This window comes from Bos javanicus, chromosome 14 (assembly GCF_032452875.1).
Source record: "Bos javanicus breed banteng chromosome 14, ARS-OSU_banteng_1.0, whole genome shotgun sequence".
Taxonomy (NCBI): Eukaryota; Metazoa; Chordata; class Mammalia; order Artiodactyla; family Bovidae; genus Bos; species Bos javanicus.
Genome location: NC_083881.1, coordinates 57,906,813 through 57,924,083, shown reverse-complemented (window position 1 = coordinate 57,924,083; position 17,271 = coordinate 57,906,813).

Below are 17,271 nucleotides of genomic sequence, written 5' to 3'. Positions count from 1 at the left end.
AGTACCCACTCTCCTTCCATTGTCACACTGTGTTGAAATAAGCCCTAGAATAACAGAAGATTTTATTAATAAAGTTTATACCCCGATTCCCTGGTGGCTCAGACAGTAAAGAATTCACCTGCAATGCAGGTGATGCAAAAGACCTGAGTTTAATCCCTGGGTCAGGAAGATCCCCTGGAGTAGGAAGTGGCAACCCACTCCAGTATTCTTGCCTGGAGAATTCCATGGACAGAGGAGCCTGGTGGGGTTGCAAAGAGTCAGACACGACTGAATGACTAACATTCACTTCATTTTTTTCTTTCTGAAAGATCTCTTATTTTTATTTTATTTTTAAACATTACAAATTGTATTAGTTTAATACATCAATTATGCCATAATCACACCTAAAAAAATAAACCGTCATTCCTTAGCATCACAATCTATCAGTTAGAGTACAAATTCTACCAAACTCATCATACTTTTAGCTGCATAAACCTGTAGCTTCTTTTCCTAGGTTGATCTCTAGAGCTAATCATCAGTATCTGTGGCCACCAGTGGATGGTCACTCTGTGCCTACCAAGAGTACTTGGCCACCACGTGATCCACTTCTTCTCAGGACGTGGGGTTATTCCCCGGGGGGCTTTGTGTGCCAACCTCCAGGAGCACTGCCTGCTCTGAGAAGCGGGGGAGGGGTGGGCCTGAACGTGCACGTGCATTCATGAGACGCGGAGCCAATGGTAGTCGTTAAGAGAGGCAATCAGAGAAGGCTTTCTCTTCATCCACTAGTGAGCTGGGTGATGCAGAGGTGTGGCAGGGACCCTCCGTATAGTTGGAGAGATGGCATCGCTTAGACTTGTCTCCACACAATCTCCTCACCTCCCACTCCGCATATTGTGCAACCCTGCGGGTGGGATGTGCAAGAGAAAGGCTGGAATTAGTATCTGTCATTCCAGAATGTCCTTTCCAGTCATCCCCTGGGGAGGAGGATGTGGAAAGCAAGGATAAAACCCTGCCGGTATGGGAGGGACATGCTCTCTCACTAACACCAGCTCTCCAGCCTCTCTCTCTCCAGAAGAGGCTGTGCGCTGGGAACAGCGCTGATGGGGGGCGCATCCCAGTGAGGTCCCTGCGCACGTCTGTCTGCTGGCAGTGATGCAGGTACCAGAACCAGGGGGCTGGAGCCTGCGCTGTGCAGCGCTCCTCTGGTCCACAGGCGCCTTCTGGGAGAGGGTGGAGACTTCCTAGCAACCTTAGGTGTATACGGCAGAGACGGGGTACAGGGACTCTGCCACCAGTGTCACCTCTAGGCTGTGTGCAGGACGTGTCCACAGAGGGTCAGTGCCTGGGATGTCTAGGCTGGTCCAGAGCTTTGCCTGAAGAAGAGACAAGAGACACGCCCTGGGATCGGGTGTGTTGCTTCCAGCGCTTGGGGACGGGGTTTTCCTTACTCCCTCTGTAACAAAGTTAATGTGGCTCCACCACAGTCACACCAAGGAGCAGAGGGACTCCAGCCCACCTTGCCATCCTCATTGCTGGGCACCCTCCCCCGATCCTCTACAAACCAGCATGAGCAGCTTCTACCGCTTCCTCAGAAATACCTTGCTCTCTTGATTGCTGGCCTTCATGCTTGTCCTCTGTTTGGCACATTCATTCTCTCCCCAGTTCCCCTTCCCTCTCCTCCCTCTGGGCTCAGCTTGTAGGCCCCTGGCACTGGCAAGCCCCTTGTCCACCCCAATGGGTGAGAAGCTGCTGCTACAGGTTCCTACACTTTCTCGTATTTCTTTATTCTACCCCATTTGGAGAGGGAGGCTGGAGAGCGGGTATTAGAGAGAGAGCATGTCCCTTCCATCCTGGAACAAGCGAGTGCTTGTTTATGTGTATATTTTTCATGGTTGACTCTTAACACCTTGAAAGGCAGGGCCCACCCCTGTCTTGCTCACCCCTTTCATCCCAGTGCTTCTACAGTGCCTGACACAACTAGGTCCTTATTGAGTGAATGATTTCAGTTTATAAATACACTCAAGGAATAGACTTGAGCCAGTTTTTTTTTTTTTTTTTTTTTTAGCTTTCTGCTGCTGCTGCTGCTAAGTCGCTTCAGTCGTGTCTGACTCTGTGCGACCCCATAGACCCTTTGCGACCCCATGGACTATACAGTCCATGGAATTCTCCAGGCCAGAATATTAGAGTGGGTAGCCTTTCCCTTCTCCAGGGGATCATCCCAACCCAGGGATCGAACCCAGGTCTCCCACATTGCAGGTGGATTCTTTACCAGCTGAGCCACAAGGGAAGCCCAAGAATACTGGAGTGGGTAGCCTATCCCTTCTCCAGGGGATCTTCCCATCCCAGGGATTGAACTGGGGTCTCCTGCATTGCAGGTGGATTCTTTACCAATTGAGCTATCAGGGAAGCCCAACTCAAGGAATAGATTTGAGCCAATTTTTGTTTAGCTGTCTAAAATGCTTTAATTCTTTTCTTAAATTGGAGTATAATTGTCTTACAATATTGTACAGGGATGTGAATCAGCTATATATACACACATATATCCCCTCTCTCTTGCTCTTCCCTCCCACCCCCCGCTACCATTTTACTCCTCTAGGTTATCACAGAGCACCGAACTGAGCTCCCTTGAGCCAAAATTTTGAACAAGCTCAAAAACATCAAAAGGGGACCTAACTAATTAGGGATGGGATCATCAATTGATTACAAAACACTTTGCTGATGGCGAGGGGAGTAAGGGCAGAGAAGAACAGACAGTGGGCCATCTGTGTTCTCTGCTGACCCATGCTGTTGACAGAGCTCATGCTCAGTCATGACTAGTGGCTCCAACACAGGACAGAGGCCACACATCCTGTCCCTGATGCCCTGGGGGCTGTCTCAGGTCCCTGTGGGGCTGGGAGAGTCATCTGACCTCTTAGAAGCCAGGACCTGGAAGCCTTAGCTGATGGCCACCTCCAGATGCTGGAGTGGACCCTGGCAGCATGAAGAGGCTGTTCTAAGGGCTGCCTAGCCTCTCCTTTACATCATTTTTAGTTGATGATGCAGACCCTGCAGGAGGAGTTGATGCCCAGTGGAGCTCAGTCTATGGCTAAGCCATTCTTATTAAACAACCAGACGTTTCTTTTTGTATTTTGCTCTGAAACCTGATTTTCTGAAGCTTCCGTCCATCAGCCCTCATTCTGGAGAAACTCAGAGGGACTTAATCTCCCCTGAGGTAATGGACCATGAAATATTTAAGGAGAACTATAAACGTGTGGTCATGATGCCTTTATCTGTAATGTAATTGAGGCATCACCTTGAATCTAATCTAAAAGGGAAATGGGAATTAATTATTTTGAAGGAGAAATGTTTTTTTTTTTTTCCCTAATTGTGTAGTGATTATTCTTTATGGGTAATATATTTATAAAAGTTATCTAAAATAGAACCCTGCTAAAAAGATCTCATTTATCTATCACTTTTAACTTACTTTTCCATTCCTAAATACTGCTTCCAGGGACTATTACCACATCTGGCAAATGGACATCATAAATGTACTTCAAAGACAATCCCAACTTAAAAACTATCCTATAAAAGAAACCCAGCTGAACTTATCGATGGTCTGAGAAAAGATGTCACCCAAATTCTTGGATATTTTGCTATAGAATAGAACCCTGGGCTCAGTGCTCCATTAATTTATTAATTTGAGTTCATCTGATTGTGATAATGGATTAAGGTTTGCTCTAGTGATGTCTTCATTTTCAAATTGTTGTCTGCTGAATTAATATACTGGCTTATTCACAGGTTATAAACAACCAACTCTGTTGCTTTGTTTAGTTCCTAAATCACTTCCCTATTTTTAGATCATTACCATATTTGAGAAGAATAGATAACCTTTGATTTCTTGTACATGTGGCCGCCTGAGATGCCAGCACTTAAGGTTAATGTAGCTAAATTTCATTCATGGAATAGAAGTGTGGGGCTGTTTGTATGTGTGGACATCTACTTCAATGGAGTTTTTTTCTAAGAACAGATCCCATCTGATAACTTTAGCCCAAGTTAATTTAGCTCTGCTGGAAGCTGCTGCCCCTCTCAGTGAGTGGCTCTGTGGCAACATCCCCTCTGCCCACTAGCCTGTGCCCTGTAACTCGAAGCTACCTCCAGTTGGTTGAGTTGGTGCCTGATCGATCTCCTAAGAAGTCATGCCATGCCCTTACAAGTGCAGCCACCATACCTTTCTTATTTAATGCCATTCGAAGTCAGTTTGCCAGAAAAAATGATTGACTCATGGAAAAAGAGCTTGTGTTAAAAGTAGGGGAGAAAGCAATGAATTTATCCAAATATCTAAGTCACGCAAAATGGATATTTATATCCCAAACTGTGTTCCATGCATTGAGAACCTAATGACTGGTGGGATGGACACATCCTACCAGCATATATTTCTCAATGGAACATTTTCCTATTCTGAAATAGCCAAGTTATTCCTGGAAGACGGCTTCTTTTATTTTCCCCCAATATACCTTTGGGATAAAACATTGGTTCTCAGTCATCCATAGATTTTTCTCGAGGGGACACTTGGCCATGTCTGGAGACATTTTTGATTGTCACAGTTGGAGGCTACTGGTATCTAGTGGGTAGAGTCAGGGTTGCTGCTAAATATCCCACAACGCACAGGACACCCTCACCACCACCAACACAGAATGGCCAGGCCCCAAATGTCAATAGTCTCAGACAACTTGAGACACCTTGAGCTGGAGAATTTATTTCTAATTGATTTAAAATTTCTCCCAATGATCTTTAACTTTATTGTTTTAAATTGTTTTCTGGTATCCAAGAATGACTAAAGTTAGTACACAAGTTCTGCTTATCAGAATCCCCTACATTGTATCCAAGATTAACTCACACGACAAGAGTAACACATATAATACATATTACTAGCATATTCCTAGGAATGTATATTCCTAGGTGAGACTGCGTCTCCATGTCTTTTCTATGCTTAATGAGAAGAGACTGAAAAGGAATAAGGAATTACTTTTTCTATGGCTGCTATAACAAGTTACCATAAACTTAGTGTCTTAAAGCAGCACAAATGTATCTTACAAACTGTAGGTCAGAACTGTGGGCTAATGTCAGGGTGTTGGCAGAGCTGTGTTCCTCCTTGAGGCTCTAGGGGAAATCCATTTCCTTGCTTTTTCTGGCTTCTCTAGGCTGCCTACATCCCTTTGCTTTTGGCCCCGTTTCTTCACTGCAAAGCCATTAATGTTGCATCTCTCTGACCAGGCTTCTGTGGTCACATTTCCCTGATCACAGCCAGGAAATGTCCTCTACCTTTAAGGACTGTTGTGATGACATTGTGTCCACACGTATAATCCAGGATAGTTTTCTAATCTCAAGATCCCCAACTTTACCACATCTAGAGTTCCTTTCACCTTGAAAGGTGACACACACATGCACAGGTTCCAGGGATGAGGATATAGACATATTTGAGAGCTAGTATTCTGCCCATCACAGAATAATAACTAATAACCTAATTGCCACTGAGCTATTGATATCCTACAAACTGGGGCCAGGCTAAGCACACGCACTTTGGGAAGAAGGTTATCAGTCATCATAGAATTGTCCTGTGAACAGCTCAACTGCAAGGTTGTAGCTGGAGTGAGTTTGCCTCCAACAGAAATGGATGTTTCAGTTGTCAGCCATTCTGGAAAGAAGTCACTGCTAAATGAGGCTTAGAATAGGGTGGGGAAAACATTTTCTTCTTTCTCTGGGACTGGGTTCCCTTTGACCTACACATGGAGATGTGGTGGAAGTACCTGGAGCACAGACAGCTGTTGGATAAACCCTTGGGGCTGAGCAAGTGGCCTGATGTAGAGGAGAGGACATGCCATAAACTTGGTTTATCAGGGATCTTAAAGGAGCGGGGGACTGTGCAGTATCTTTGAATTACTTTTAGAATAAATTTAGTATCTTTTTTTTTTTTTTTTCAAAAGTAGCTTGTATCTGCTAGGCTATAAAAAGTGAAGGGGAAGAGTTTCTGTTCTACTTGGGGATGGCTCTCCTTAGGGAAGGAGAAGCAGTTCACAGAATCCAGAATTAAATGCCTGGTGAAGGGAGGATCTGGGAAACACACAAAATACTGAGATACTCAGGAACTGTTAGTAGAGGGAAAACCTATGCTAACCTAAACATGTAGATGGAATGTTTATGTCCTCCCCACACCCCAAATCCGTGTTGAAACCCTAAGTCCCACGGTGAAGTATTAGAAGGCCGGGGCCTGTGGGAGGTGATTAAGTTGTAGGAGCAGAGCCCTGTGAATGGGATTAGTGCCCTTGTAAGAAAAGGTCCAGAGAGCACCTTGCTCCCTCCCACAGAGGACACAGTTAAAAAGCATCCGTCTGTGAACCAGAGAGAGAACTCTCACCAGACAGCAAAGCAGGCAGGAGCCTTCACCTTAGATTTCCAGACTCCAGACCTGTGAAAAATAAATTTCTGTTGTTTAGAAGCCACCCAGTCGACAGTATTCTGTTAGAGCATCCTGAACTTGAATGGACTAAGACAGCCTGGAAAAGATTGCACATCAAAAGGATGAGGGGTTCCAACTGTTGTGATTTATGTATGAAAGGGAAATGTGACCTCCTGGGTGCTGAAGTCTGGTATATTTGGGCTATGTGCTAAAATATGGGCTTCCCTGGTGGCTCAGACAGTAAAGAGTCTGATTGCAGTGTGGGAGAGCTGGGTTTGATCCCCTGTGTTGGGAAGATCCCCTGGAGAAGGAAATGGCAATCCATGCCAGTATTCTTGCCTGGAAAATCCCACGAACTGAGGAGCCTGGCAGGCTACACTCCATACGCTTTATAAGAAACAGTATAAGTGTGAGATTGGAAAGCATTTTGGTAATAAACATGGCATTTTACATTGGCATAAAACTCTCTTAAATCACAAGGTTTTCCATTGTGATACGGTGAGGGTGTCATTAAGTTTTTCCTTTGAAGGTATTGAGTAGAGTGGGTCTTCTGGAAAGAACCTTGGATGGCTCATGAGGAGACAGGATTTTGTGTTTCCTGTTTTCACTCTGCATGTTGTCCCTAAGTAAGCTCTTCAGGGAGCTCAGCTTGGTGCTGTGATGACCTAGATAAATGGGAGGGAGATGCAAGAGGGAGGGGATATATATACACATAGAGCTGATTCACGTTGTATTGCTATAACTGACACGACATTGTAAAGTAATTATGTGTATGTGTGTGTGCGCGCGTGTGCACTAAGTCATCAGACTCTTGGTGACCCTAGGGACTATAGCCTGCCAGGCTCCTCTGTCATGGAATTTTACAGGCAAGAATATTGGAGTGGGCTGCCATTTCCTACTCCAGAGGGTCTTCCCAACCCAGGGACTGAACCCATGTCTCTTGCATCTCTTGAATTGGGAGGCAGATTCTTTACCGCTGCATCACTTGGAAAGCCAACAAAAGCAATTATACTCCAATTTAAAAAAAAAAAAAAGAAAAGAAAAAACAGAGTTAGATGACCATTTATACAAATACATTTTGTTCTTTCAGTTCCAATTCGTTCCTGCTATGTCTGCACAATACAAAGTACATTAGAAGTAAATTTCACCCCTGGGCTTTGTAAGGTAGAATCAAAGGAAACAGTTTCTGGGCTTTACATCAGACAAAGGTTTGGGCAAAATGAGGCATGAGGTGGGCTCTGATCTTTAAACTTTCCCTTTGCTGTGTTTTCTTTTTAAGCTTCTTAGATTCATGTATCTTGTATCTGGTTCAACAGAGGGAATGTAGCCATTCCCTTGGCTGGGACCCCCATGAGTTCTCCAGCTCTCCCCCTTATTCTCCAAAGGAAAGGCTGAGGTTGTGTGCTAAAACATTTCTTAATTGCATTTTCCTCCCAGGAGCCACAGCAGCTGCCTTTCTCTAATATACATGTCCTTTGAGATTCGGCATTCGGGTGATGACAGAAATATACTGGTTTACGAGTGCCAACACCCAAGGCCACCACAGGGATGGAGAATTCACCTGCCAGAGCATTTGACACTTGCGTCAGGAAAAGGCAACAGCTGAGAAAAGCCCTGTGAGAAATAGTTTCTCATGTATGTGGGAAAGACTGTCCAGAATCGTAAATCAGTTGGATCTCTGTTTCTTCCAGTGAATTCTCCCGAGGGTGGAAGAGACGAGGAGTCCATTCAGCTCAGTTTGCACTTATGTACAGAATGATAGCATACCAGAGATGAAGGAATCATTTTGTATCATGAGATGGAAAGCCTTTGATTCCTCCTCCTTAGAAGCTTGGCTAAGACTGGAAGACCAATTACTTCCAGATGGAAATGTTTGGGTACAATCCTCTCTATTTTTAATAGGAGAGGTCGTAAGCTTTGAGCCTGTCAAAGGAGACTAGCTCTTTCATTTGGCCACTCGTGACAATGGTATTCAGATGTCCTACTCTTAGCTCTGTGTCCTTGAGGTCTAATCTTAGCTTTCCTTTCATTTGGAATGGTGTCTAGATGCCTTTCAGTTCAGTTCAGTCTCTAGTCGTGTCCGACTCCTTGCGACCCCATGAATCACAGCACGCCAGGCCTCCCTGTCCATCACCAACTCCAGGTGTTCACTCAAACTCACGTCCATCTAGATGGTGATGCCATCCAGCCATCTCATCCTATATCGTCCCTTTCTCCTCCTGTCCCCAATCCCTCCCAGGTTCAGAGTCTTTTCCAATGAGTCAACTCTTGGCATGAGGTGGCCAAAGTACTGGAGTTTCAGCTTTAGCATCATTCCTTCCAAAGAACACCCAGGACTGATCTCCTTTAGAATGGACTGGTTGGATCTTGCAGTCCAAGGGACTCTCAAGAGTCTTCTCCAACACCACAGTTCAAAAGCATCAATTCTTCAGCGCTCAGCTTTCTTCACAGTCCAACTCTCACATCCATACATGACCACAGGAAAAACCATAGCCTTGACTAGACGGACCTTTGTTGGCAAAGTAATGTCTCTGCTTTTCAATACACTATCTAGGTTGGTCATAACTTTTTTTCCAAGGAGTAAGCATCTTTTAATTTCATGGCTGCAGTCACCATCTGCAGTGATTTTGGAACCCCAAAAAATAAAGTCTAACGCTGTTTCCACCGTTTCCCCATCTATTTCCCATGAAGTGATGGGACCAGATGCCATTCGTTTTCTGAATGTTGAGTTTTAAGCCAACTTTTTCACTCTCCTCTTTCACCTTCATCAAGAGGCTTTTTAGTTTCTCTTCACTTTCTGCCATAAGGGTGGTGTCATCTGCATATCTGAGGTTATTGATATTTCTCCCGGCAATCTTGATTCCAGCTTGTGCTTCTTCCAGCCCAGCGTCTCTCATGATGTACTCTGCATAGAAGTTAAATAAGCAGGGTGACAATATATAGCCTTGACGTACTCCTTTTCCTATTTGGAACCAGTCTGTTGTTCCATGTCCAGTTCTAACTGTTGCTTCCTGACCTGCATACAGATTTCTCAAGAGTCAGGTCAGGTGGTCTGGTATTCCCATCTCTTTCAGAATTTTCCACAGTTTATTGTGATCCACATAGTCAAAGGCTTTGGCATAGTCAATAAAGCAGAAATAGATGTTTTTCTGGAACTCTCTTGCTTTTTTGATGATCCAGTGGATGTTGGCAATTTGATCTCTGGTTCCTCTGCCTTTTCTAAAGCCAGCTTGAACATCAGGAAGTTCACGGTTCATGTATTGCTGAAGCCTGGCTTGGAGAATTTTGAGCATTACTTTACTAGCATGTGAGATGAGTGTAATTGTGTGGTAGTTTGAGCATTCTTTGGCATTGCCTTTCTTTGGGATTGGGATGAAAACTGACCTTTTCCAGTCCTGTGGCCACTGCTGAGTTTTCCAAATTTGCTGGCATATTGAGTGCAGCACTTTCACAGCATCATCTTTTAGGATTTGAAATAGCTCAACCGGAATTCCATCACCTCCACTAGCTTTGTTCGTAGTGATGCTTTCTAAGGCCCACTTGACTTTGCATTCCAGGATATCTTTAGATGCTACAAGAAATAGGCCACCCAGTGTATGGTATTTTCGTTTTAGCAGCCTGAATGAACTAAGACACTCTCTCTTGCCTTCTGGGACATTAAACTTTACAGATATTTATTCCACATCTTTGACTGTGTCTTGATGGTTCCTTGCCCTGTCCCTTAGAGGTCAGTTCCTCCAAAGCTGGCCAGACTTCATATATTCTTCCTGGTCAGTCTCGCCCATTTTTATATTTTCTGCAATATCTCTATGGTGATGATTCCTAATTCTCCATTTAAGTTTGGACCATGCTTTTAACTTTCAGAATAACTGAACAACAAGGACATTTGCCATCTGCCTCAGCAAAGATTGAACCCTGGGCTGCTGTGGCTGCTGACCTTCAACACTCCCTGAGGGGAATTCAGGGTGGAGAGTGAGGCACTCTGTACTCCAGGGAAACTGGTGGAACAGGTCTTTGGATAGTTAGAGATTTTCAGGACTGATTTCATGATCCAAATCCTTGTATCTCTTCATATCTAGATAAGCCCTAAACCCCTTCATGGTGACATCATCTCCTCATGACTAGCAGAAAACCTTTTGTAAAATGAATGCTTAATTGCACTGAACTCCCCCTTCACCAAAATCTTATATATTGACCTTCCCCTACTGCCTCTTTGTAGCAGTTTCTCAGAGCTGTCTGAGGTGCTGTCTCCCGGGCTGCAGTCCTCATTTTGCCCCAAGTAAAACTTAACTCAAAACTCTCAGGTTGTGCATCTTTTTAGTTGACACCTTCTAAAGTACACCAATACCTGGTCACCCAGTTTCTGCCTGCACTGGAGGTTGTTGTTTGTCAGTGGTATTTATAGACGATGCAAAATGGCTTTTTACATTTTTTTTTTTTTTTTATAATGAGAAAGAAATACTGAACCAGGAAAAGTTTGGGGAAAATCCTAGAATATATAAACAGAAGTAGAAAGAAACTGACCGCTTTGCAAGAAAGAAATCATGTAAGCAGGTTGGAAAAGGGGGCTGAACTATTCACCTCCTGTAGTACCCATTCAAAAGGGAGACTCAAAAGCTACAGCTGTTTCAGTTTTGCCAATTTCACCCTCTAGATTAGACACGTGCCTGCCATATACTTTAATGGGAACCATATGTGTGCAGTGCCATGTTGGTACTTACTGCTAAGGAAGTGAAGTGCTGAGTCCCGCCACCCACCCACATCTGCGGCTTTGCAAGCCACAAGAAAATGAAAAACAAACACACTGCTGGCATACCCAGAAACTGTGGAAGTTTGGCAAAACCAACCAGAAAGGAAAAGAGAATTGGAGTGTGGAGACTGTGCTGGTGGGAAGCCGGAGCATTACAAAAGGTCAGGTCTTAATATTTCAGCCTTTGGGCATACTTTGCTCTTTGTCGCTGGGGTCTTTGGTTAAAATTTTGGAGGCTGTTTCTAAGACTCTAGGGTCTGGTAATGAAACACAAAATACATGGGCAATAAAGATAAAATTGAATTTTAAAGAAAAAACCTCTTTTCATAAGTACACACAAGGATATTCACTGCAGCGTTCTTTAGGATGTCTCTGAATTGGGTAAAAGTCGGTGGTCAGAATAGTGAACTTGCTGAATAGATTATAAAACTTTTGTACAATGAAATCTGTAGAACTTGAGGGAGTAGGGACTGGTATGAACCCCTTCCCAAGACATTGCTAAGTGAAAAAAGAAAAGCTGCAGAAAATCAGGTGTGTAGGCTTTTGTTCAACTGACTGAGGATTCTCTTAAAAACACAATTTCTTTAAAAGCTTAGTAGGCTTGGGCTAGTTTTGGGCTCTGTTAGATGTCAGTAAATTTTAATAAAGACAAACTAGTTATCTTAAGTCGGTGCCACTGACTTTAGATACTGGTGAGTGGGCCCCAGAGTAAGCTCTGTCCAGCTAACCAGTATCTAATATCTCTCCAGTTTGGCCTCTGTCTCAAGATGGGTCAGAAGTCCCATCTCACCTTCCCCTTCTCCCTAATCTGCAGTCCAATGACTGGCTCTTTTCCTTGGGGTTGACTGTCTCCTTTTAAAATAGTCACAGGAAGTTCACAGGTCGAGGCTTGTTTAAAAGAAGCCTGAGGGAGAAAGTCATTGATTCCTCCTGCTATCTTATCTCCTGTTCCACTTTTAGCTTCAATTCCACCTTTATCCTGGCTGGGGCAGATAACTTAGGATCTCTAATCCAGCAAGTAAAATGCAAACAGAATTGAAAACATCTCCAATTACTTGTAGGTAGAAAGGGTCTGTCTTCACAAGGTTTTATGTTCTTCCCTCTGTGTCCAGTAAGGTGAGCATGCGTATAAGTTCTTTGTAAAGGAAGTTTATTTCTTGCTGGAGCTTAGTGAGGAGTAACTTGATAAATCCCTATGTTCTAGAGCTTTTCTGCAAAATTTCCTAATAGTCCAGGCTTCTTAGGCAAGCGCTCTGTATCCCCAGGAGCAGTAGGTCAATCACCTCTTAACAAACACTTCCAACTTCTTAGCTTAGTTAGGATAGAAGTCTCCTAGTGCTGCTCGGCCAGTTCCCTGTTGTGGACTCTTTTTTATAATAACCCTAATTTCTAAGCACTGGTTTCTGTATTGCATGTAACTTTCAGTCTCAAGTGACAGAAACCTAGCTCAATATATTTTAAAATAATTGCTCTTTCACTTGTGAAACAGGATAGTTTTCCTTGAAGTGCAGCTGGTTTCCATCAGAAACGTAGTAGGTTTGGGATTAACCTACTGGAGTGATGCTCTTACACACAAGTGCACTTTCTTTCCACCTCTGTGTTCTGGGTCCTTGTCGGTTTTCATTCTCAGACTTCCTGTACTCACTTTGGGCTATTAGACATGTATTCTATCTCTCAGGCTGGTATCCTCAGAAGAAAGAGAAAACTGTTTGTCTGACAGCTTAAGCAGTCTTGAAGTTGGCCTGTTGCTGCTAACCGTCCTGACTGGCCTGTGCGCATCCTGAGTAGACAAGTCACTGTGGATTCCAGGTGATGGCCAGGCTCACATTCAGCCCTGGAGACAGGTTTGCTCAGCCACATTTGAAACACTTTCAAGAAAAGGGGTGGTTTCCTGAGGAAAGTGCTCCTATTACTAGAAAAAGAAATCATGGGTGCTGGGCATAAAACATAAAAAGTAATGATGACAGAAATATGATAGAGACAGAAAGCTATTTATAGAAGGAAAGGATGGGTTAGAAAAAGAGGAGAGAGAAATGAAAAATGCTGAGGAGGCTGAGTTTTTGAGAGACGGGGTGTTTTTGAAAGAGCTTGGAGGAGATGCTAATATTAGAGATGCTTGTTATTTTGCGATGTAGAATTTTGGGAAGACGGTGTTTTTAAGCTTAACTGTGCTATGTTTTATGGCTATATAATTTCTTCTCTCTAAACTTTTCAAAAAAGGATAAGCAAAGACTCATACCCTTTGTCAAGGCTTTTTGGGGATATACTTGTGCTGGCTTGTGGACACAACACTATGTTAATTCTGGTCTAGAGGGCACCCAGCTTTGGGTTACATAAGATACTTGGAAACAATTGCTAAATCTTTATGGATGATGACTAGACTCAGGATAACATTGAGTACAGAATCTCTGCTTTTAAGCAACAGTTTCTCTAAGAGCTCTCCCTTTGTCTTTTATTTTCAATTTTTAAATTTTTAATTGGAGGATAATTGCTTTACAATATTGTATTAGTTTCTGCCATACATCAACATGAATCAGCCATAGGTATACCTATGTCCCCTCCCTCTTGAACCTCCCTGCTACCTCCCAGGCTATCCCATCCCTTTCCTAATAGTCTTCCTTTTTTTTTTTTTTTTTCCTTAACTAGTAAATTTCCTTTCAATGAGGAATTAAGGGCCATTTGCAGTACTACGTATAGCAACAGTTAGAGGTGAACAGTTAAGGGTGGTCAGCCCTACAGGAAGAAAAGGCATTGAAAAACTTTTATTCTGAAACCAATAAGAATTTATTGTCTCTGAAAATAATATAAAGCAGAAACGCACTTAGCTGCACATGAGAATCATAAGGGAGCTTTAAAAAATACCAGCACAATGGCCCTTCTCCTGGTTATTTTGACATAACTGTTCTGCGGCAGGCTAGGCGTCAGCATTTTTAAGAAGCCCTTTGTGTGTGCTGTGCTCAGTCACGTCTGATTCTTTGCGACCCCATGGACTGTAACCTGCCAGGTTCTTCTGTCTGTGGAATTTTCTAGCCACGAGTACTGGCGTGGGTTGCTATTCCCTATTCCAGAGGATCTTCCTGACCCAGGGATCGAACCTGCGTCTCTTGTGTCTCCTGCATTGGCAGGCAGATTCTTTACCGCTAGCAGCACCTGGGAGCCCTCTAGGTGATTCAGAAGTGCCTCTGGACCTGAACTATTGCTGCAGAGGTCATGCCATCAGGTTTGCAGATGAGGGTCAGTCACATGAACTGCATTTGTTGAGCTCGTGTCTTTCATCCAACACCGACCTGTTAGTGAAGTATTTAACTTAGGTGAATAGGATATGGGAATGCCTAACTGGAATGCTTCTCTCAGGAAGTAAGGATGGTGTCCAGTATGCTCTCTGGGTTGGCCCAAGGAAACAGGAGTTGACCTACAGAGTGACCCTGCCTATCACACTCTAACAAAGTGACTAAATAAGGAACTTCACGAACATAGTCCATGTTGCACCTGCAGTAAAGGACAGAGCTGGCCCAGAGTTAAAGGTCAGCATATACGTATCAAAAACCTGCAGCCAAGGCCTCTGAGGTCTACAGAGCCAGTCAAACATTCCAGCAGTGGTCTGACAGCAAAGCTGTTTTGACTTTCTGTACCTGTAGAAAGGAGGACCCAGGCCACTGAGTTCGTATTTAGCATATGTGTCAACAGTAACTCCCATGTAGGGGAGCTGCCAGGGACTTACGGGAAAAGAGTTGATGAGTTAGAAGCTTGGACGTTTCACTTCCTTTCCCCTCACCTGTCCCCTGCCCCACATGCCCCTGTTCCCTGTTTGCTGGCTACCAGCCACCCCCATTGCCTTCCCATTTTGATTAGTCCTAGCAAGGGATTTTTGCAGAAACTAAGCCTGTGGCCCATGAGTTGTTCTGTGAGCAACTATTGAAACACCTGTATTTGAATAAATATCAACAACGTTTTTGCACCTAATGTATTCATGTGAAACTGTTCATTTCTTCCTAAAACATTCTAATATGTCATTCGAGTCTGATAGGTAGTGTTGCAGACACCTCTGTGCAGGAGACTGTCTTACAAATCTACTGTGTTTAACTGCACCTTCCCCTAGAAGAGCAGACTATACGTTCTGGTGGCATTTTTTTAGTCCTGTGGGTATTATTTCCTCTAGAATGTTGTTGTTTAGTCCCTAAGTCGTGTCCGACTTTTTTGCGACCCCATGTACTACAGCCCATCAGGCTCCTCTGTCCATGGGATTCTCAGACAAGGATACTGGAGTGAGTTGCTATTTCCTTCTCTAGGGAATCTTCCCGACCCAGGGATCAAACCTGCATCTCCTGCGCTGCAGGCAGGTTCTTTACACTGAGCCACCAGGGAAGCCCTGCTCTAGAATACCTTCTTTTATTTTGCCTGATAGTTGACAAGGTGGATCTTTGCAGGAGAGCAGAGTTGAGGTGGGGGAGGCTCTTTTACAAACGCCACGAAAAGGACCAGCTATTGGACTGCCATTACATTCACCAGAATGGTCAGTTACCCATTCTCTAGCTACTGCCAACAACAATTGCTTGTAAATTACTTTATTCTGTGCATTAAGGCTGCAATAAATTTTAAGCTCTAACAGCTTCGAATGGTGCTGTTAATTGTGTCACTCTAAAACCCTATTGATCCATCTTTGGTCAGTGAGATTCTAGGAAGGGGGAGGCAGATGATCGATCTCACTGGCAGATGCTATGATTGTCACTCTTGAGGTGGCTTACTTACCTGCACAGTGAAAGTGAAAGTGAAGTTGCTCAGTTGTGTCCGACTCTTTGAGATCCCGTGGACTGTAGCCCACCAGGCTCCTCTGTCCATGGGATTCTCCAGGCAAGAATACTGGAGTGGGTTGCCATTTCCTTCTCCAGGGGATCTTCCTGACCCAGGGATCGAACCCAGGTCTCCTGTATTACAGGCAGACGCTTTAACCTCTGAGCCACCAGGGACGCCCTGCACAGTAGCATCCTGTAAGTTCAGGTCTGGATAGCAAATGCCTTGTTGACTGTTGTCTGCATTGGTTGTCTTTCACTCCTGGTGAGGTGATTGCATCGTGTTAAGACAAAACAACAGAACTTAATGGCATGTTGAAAATGACCTTTTTGATGTTTCTGTCTTCCAGTAAAATACTTCCTCAGTCATTTGGTAGTTTTGTCTCTCAAAAATAGCCATTTCTGCAGGTGAGGATCACTAGAACTTCCAAACTGAGGGATTGGAAAATGGTGTTTCACTGGTTTTGTAATGAAAAAGGTTTGACAGAGGTGAGCTTCTGCACAAGAAAAAGTGCCGTAAGAGTCCTTAAAGGGAAGAGAGGAAGCAGAGGGAACGCATTCCTTGGCTTTCAGGTTGCCAAAACCTCCAAAAACACAATGGAGTCTTCTTAGACAAACACATGTGTGTGTGCTCAGTCGTGTGCGGCTCTATACGGTGCCTTTGAATCGTCTTTCTTGTTGAAGGTGAAGGAGATTGTATTCTCTGTAAGATCTGTTTCAGATTATCTATTACTCTGTCACAGACCACCCTCAGGTAATGGCTGGTTACAACGATCTCTCATTATCTCCAATAGCACTGAGTTGGTTGGGCTCAGCAAGGGGATTCCCACTCGAGGTCTCTCATGGGGTGAAAGTCCTCTGTGGCCGAGGCTGGCTGGTCTCTAAGGTCTCCACACGCACAGTCTGCCGCCTGGGCTGAGGACGCCACAGCTGGGGCTCCTCAGGTGTCTTTCTCTGGGTCTATGGGCTCTTTCCATGTGCTCACTCCATCACGGTGGTTTGAGGGTAGCAGCACTTCTTACATGATGTCTTTAGTCCCTAAATACACTTGTCTCATGAGAGATTGCCAGGCAGGTTCCTGCCTGTGGCTCGCTCTCTCTTAGAGCTTAGGCTTCTAGGGAGGCCAGCTGCCATTTTGTGTGCAGTCCTTTGGAGAAGACCCTGTGGTAACTGCGGGCTCTGAGCAACGATCCCCCGAGTGACCTTGGAAGCAGATCCTCCAGCCCAACCAAGACTTAAGGTGACCACAGCCCCAGCTGATTCTTGACTGCAGCCTCCCCAGCCAGATGCACCCAGCTAAGCCTCCTTCAGATTTC